This window comes from Coregonus clupeaformis, chromosome 8, assembly GCF_020615455.1.
Source record: "Coregonus clupeaformis isolate EN_2021a chromosome 8, ASM2061545v1, whole genome shotgun sequence".
NCBI lineage: Eukaryota > Metazoa > Chordata > Actinopteri > Salmoniformes > Salmonidae > Coregonus > Coregonus clupeaformis.
The window spans coordinates 24244366-24249579 of record NC_059199.1 but is presented as its reverse complement, the minus strand read 5'-3'; the positions used below and the strand labels follow the sequence as shown (position 1 = coordinate 24249579).

Genomic DNA, 5214 nt, shown 5'->3' with positions numbered 1-5214 from the left:
CAGTAACTTTGCACAAACACTATAACCTACATTGCAATGCTTCTTGGGACTTATATCTTATTTGATGTTTGGGAATGATGGTGAGGAATGGTGTACTGAACAATGTACAGCGGTGGATCACAGTTCACTTTATGGGTGAGGGGAACATATTGCAAGACTGTCACAGAAGAAACAAAGAAAGGCAATTCTCTATTCACATGAGTGTTAGAGTCGCTATGGTTACCGTACTACAGTAGAGCACTGACTGACAGATTTAATATGACTAAGAAAGAATACAGGAAGGCTGTAATAGATAATTATCACAACACCCTGTCCAGCTGTCAAATACAGGCATTACTGTAAATCAGTAGAGTGAATATGTACACTTTACTCTCAAAATTCCCCTTCACATTCCCTGATCAATCAACTCCATCTTAAAGGGGCCTAGACTGTGGATACACTCAGAGACATAGAAACACCCACGTCCTGCACATTCCCCAAATTCATCCCCCAGTGTTCCCAAATGTGTGTTGAGGTTTGGAAGCCGACTTTTGTGAGCCCCTGCCAGCAGTACCCGGTCCATGCAGCACTCCGCAAATATTTGCACTCGGACGCAGCCAAGTTGACTTAACGCGGAGCACGACGTTCCCAGAGTTCTAATAGGGCTTCAGTGGGAGGCTTGGATTTCAGGCAGCACTGAGCGCCTCTTTTCCCCCCATCTTACGCCAAGGGAGTAATTCTACACAGGCTTCAAAACAAAGAGCCCTGGCGAAAATGCAAATAGCCACATGAGAGAGCGCTGTGGTTTTCTCTCTGTGGAGGCAGACACTGACACAGGTACTCTACTATTATGGTCTGGTAGTGTGCTGTCGATGAGCAGAGATGACAGCGTTCTGGAGCCAGGTGTACACAGAGAATAACAGGAAGGACTGTTTCACTGGGCAGACATAAATTCAACGTCTATTCCACATTGGTTCAACGTAATTTCATTTAAATGACGTGGAAACAATGTTGATTCAGCCAGTGTGTGCCAAGTGGGTTTAAAGTGCTGTTTTTCACTCAATTTTGGAGGCGTTGGAGGCAGTTTATGGTAGAGAAATTAACATTCAATTCTCTGGCAACAGCTCTGGTGGACATTCCTGCAGTCAGCATGCCAATTGCACGCTCTCTCAAAACTTGAGAAATCTGTGGCATTGTGTTGCGTGACAAAACTGCACATTTTAGCATGACCTTTTATTGTCCCCAGCACAAGGTGCACATGTGTAATGATCATGCTGTTTAATCAGCTTCTTCATATGCCACACCTGTCAGGTGGATGGATTATCTTGACAAAGGAGAAATGCTCACTAACAGGGACGTAAACAAATTTGTGCACAACATTTGAGAGAAATAAGCTTTTTCTACTTATGGTAAATTTCTGGGATATTTTATTTAAACTCATGAAACATGGGACCAACACTTTATATGTTGCATTTATATTTTTGTTTAGTATAGTATGTTATGTTATGTTTCGTATGGTATGTATACATTTTTGGATGTCCTTTTTTTTGTATATATATATATATATATATATATATATATATAATTTGTTTACAACACATACAACATATCACACTAACCAAACAACAGCAAACAATACACCACATGTAAACACAGGACAACATTGTTCTCTCTCTCCTCCTATTTTGGTCATTGACAGTTTGAGCCACTCTGCAAATGACGGCAACTGATCCTCTTTAATGCCTTGAAATTACCCTTTTAGCAATGAGAGTTAGTGACCTGAGCATGGAAGCATTTGGTGTATTTTCTGGGAGGTTTTTATTCCTTGAAATAGAGAGAATATTATTTTCTAATATGATTCCAACTTAGGACACTTGAACAATATATGAACAAGCCCAGCATCATCTGATTTACATCGACAACGTTTGCTATCGGTTGCCATTTTTGCCTTGTACATTTTAGAGGGAGTCCAGTAAGATCTCCTGTAGCTCAGTTGGTAGAGCATGGCGCTTGCAACGCCAGGGTTGTGGGTTCGATTCACACGGGGGGGCCAGTATGAAAAATGTATGCACTCACTAACTGTAAGTCGCTCTGGATAAGAGCGTCTGCTAAATGACGTAAATGTAATCTAGGCATTATATTATACTGAACCATTTGTGTTTAGACTGCACGTTTTAAAGCAGTTTTCCCACACCTTTTTCCATTCAATTTCTTGTGTATTCATCTTCAAATCTTTACCCCATTTCTCTCTTAAGGGAAGGTGTAGTTAAGAATTTATACATCCTAGATGCCGCGTGGTTTTTGGAATGGACATCCTGTCACGTCTCCTCCCGTTGCTGCCCTCCGGCGCTCTGATTCGCCCGGCTACTGAGTCACCGGTCTGAGCGTACCACCTCCGCAACACCGGAATGGAAACCCAACGCACCCTAATCACCTCCAGCGCACCTGCACCTCATCACCACCCCTATTTAGCCCTGGACTGTTCTGGAAGATGTTGTGTGTGATTGTTAAGCTTCGTGTCGTTAACTCTATCGTTATTTCTCTTGATCATTGTTAAGTAAACCTTGACCTTGTTAATTCCTGCGTTTGCGTCCTGCCTCTTCGTATACTCCGTACTCGTCACACATCCTTTATAAAACTTTCTAATTTGTTCAAATCATGTTTAAATGTAATTGTTCCATCTACCGACTTGACTGCCTGTGCAATCTGAATTATTCTAAAATGGTTGGGAAAGCCGGTCTTATCCTTTAATTCATTCAGACACATAATTCTACCATCTTTATACAAATCAGACACGGTCCAAACTCCCATCTGTAGCCAATCTCTCCACAATACCGGTCTGTGATGAATTAATATGTGAGGATTTTGTGTGTGTGTGTGTGTGTGTGTGGGTGGATGTCCTTCATTCAATTCGTGTATGTTTACGAATTGCAATTCGTACAATATGTTACAAATGTGCAATACGTATGATATGTTACAAATTCCCATTAGTTGTGGCTAATGTTAGCTAGTTGGCTAACGTTTGCTAGGCTAGGGGTTAGGGGTTAAGGATAGGGTTAAGGTTAGGAGATAGGTTAGGATTGGGGAAGGGTTACCTAACATGCTAAGTAGTTGCAAAGTTACTAGTTAGCTAAAATGCTAAATTTGTCCGTGATGAGATTCGACCACACAACCTTTGGGTTGCTAGACGTTCGCGTTATACACCTACCACCCTCCTTTTAAGAAACCTTCTATCTAATGTATCATACTAATTTGAGTGTCCCGGTTTTACATTTACTATGTTACGTCTAGTCTATGAGACCAGGCTGATCATACTAACAGACAAGTGTAATTGAATTAATCCAAGCAACCTCAAGCTGAGCAAAGATGTGAAAAAGAAAACACTAACATTGTCTGTCATTCAATGTGAAGAAAAGGGTTCAGCAGAATGAAAGCCTCAAATCAAAACAAAAAAAACAGACTTGTCAGCTTGCCCAAATGGGTTTAAAAGAAGTGACTAATAAAGACTTCAAGATAAATACACAAATAATACACAAATAGCGTTTTAAGCAGGAAGGGGGTACATTGTACATTGCCGCAAAAGCTAGAGCAAGATAATACGAGAATGGCAGTAAGGAAGACATGGGGAGCAGAATAAAATAGCAAAACAGCATACATTCCAATCAAAATAGTTTTTTATTTTCTTCGAAAACAAAATCACTCTGCTCAGCTGGGTAGAATAAATGGGAGATGTTAACCACCTAGGGAAATTCCCATGGAGGCAATGAATCCCTGTTGTTTCATGAGGAAGAGGAAACTCTGCCTACAGAGAGAGTTAGAGCTTCAACCCAAGGGCCTGTTCTGCTGGAGGCGATCCAACACACACGAGTCCTGACAACGAGGGATCTGGACTACCCGGGGAGCTGCTGATGAGGGAATAAGTCTCTCCTCGTCTTTCTTTCTCAATTTCTTTCTATTCTTTATGCACTGGCTCACTTGCTCAGTCATTCACCTCCTCAGGCTTTCACTCACTCGCTTTCTCACTCGCTTTCTCACTCACTCACTCATTCACTCACTGTCTATCCTTCTCTCTGTCAAACACAGTATGCTTATTTCCTCTTTGTCTCGCTTTCTTTGTCACTTTTCTTATCCCACTACCCCCCAAATAGGGGGTTCTTATATTTGTCCTGTTTCACACATGTACATGTGTATAACCTGTACAAATGTGTGGTGTGAAATGGAAAGGTGACTTTTGCATATTCCACTCCCCATGAGACACCATCGGAGAGTGGGGTCAAGGTCAAGGATCAGCCATTAATGACAGCGACTCTGGAGCAATTAGGGTTAAGTGCCTTGCTCAAAGGCAGATTGACAGATTTTTCACCTAGTTGGTTTTGGTTATTGGTCCAACGCTCTTACCACTAAGCTACCTGCCACCCGTATCGTCTTTATTAATTTGTGGATGTCCTTTTTTTTTTATTAAAAAAAAAAATAAATAATATTTTTACAACACATACAACATACCACACTAACCAAACAACAACAAACAAAACACCACATGTAAACACATGACAACGTTGTTATTTCTCCTCCTAATTTGACATTTGACTTTTCTTTGCATATCACAATTTCATCAACAAAAATGTTTTAATACAAATGTTGCATATATGGGGGCCTCCCGAGTGGCGCAGCAGTCTAAGGCACTACAGACCCTGGTTCGATCCCAGGCTGTGTCACCGCCGGCCATGACCGGGAGAACCATGAGGCTGTGCACAATTGGCCCAGGCCGTGACCGGGAGAACCATGAGGCTGCGCACAATTGGCCCAGCGTCATCCGGGTTAGGGGAGGGGTTGGCCGGCCGGGATTTCCTTGTCCCATCGCGCTCTAGTGACTCCTTGTGGCAGGCCGGGCGCCTGCAAGCTAACTTCGGTCGCCAGCTGGACGGTGTTTCCTCCGACACATTGGTGTGGCTGGCTTCCGGGTTAAGCGAGCAGTGTGTCAAAGAAGCAGTGCAGCTTGGCATGGTTGTGTTTCGGAGGATGCATGGCTCTCGACCTTCACCTCTCCCGAGTCCGTAGGGGAGTTGTAGCGATGGGACAAGACTGTAACTACAAATCGGGGAGAAAAGGGTGATAAACATTTTTTTTTTTTAAGGTTGCATATATGGGAGGGCTGCAAAACATTTTTAAGAACAAACAATAAATAAGTAATTAATATTATGAAATGGTAAAGTTAGAGTCATGACAAAATTGCCA

General features: G+C 42.2%; 1 long non-coding RNA gene across 1 annotated transcript; it reads left to right on the top strand.

Moving 5' to 3' along the window:
* The first annotated feature begins 597 nt into the window (after positions 1–597).
* Positions 598–2556, top strand: LOC121572779. The gene is made up of 2 exons (XR_006001907.1): positions 598–816; positions 2235–2556. It is a non-coding gene; the product is annotated as an uncharacterized LOC121572779 (long non-coding RNA).
* Positions 2557–5214: the final 2658 nt, after the last annotated feature.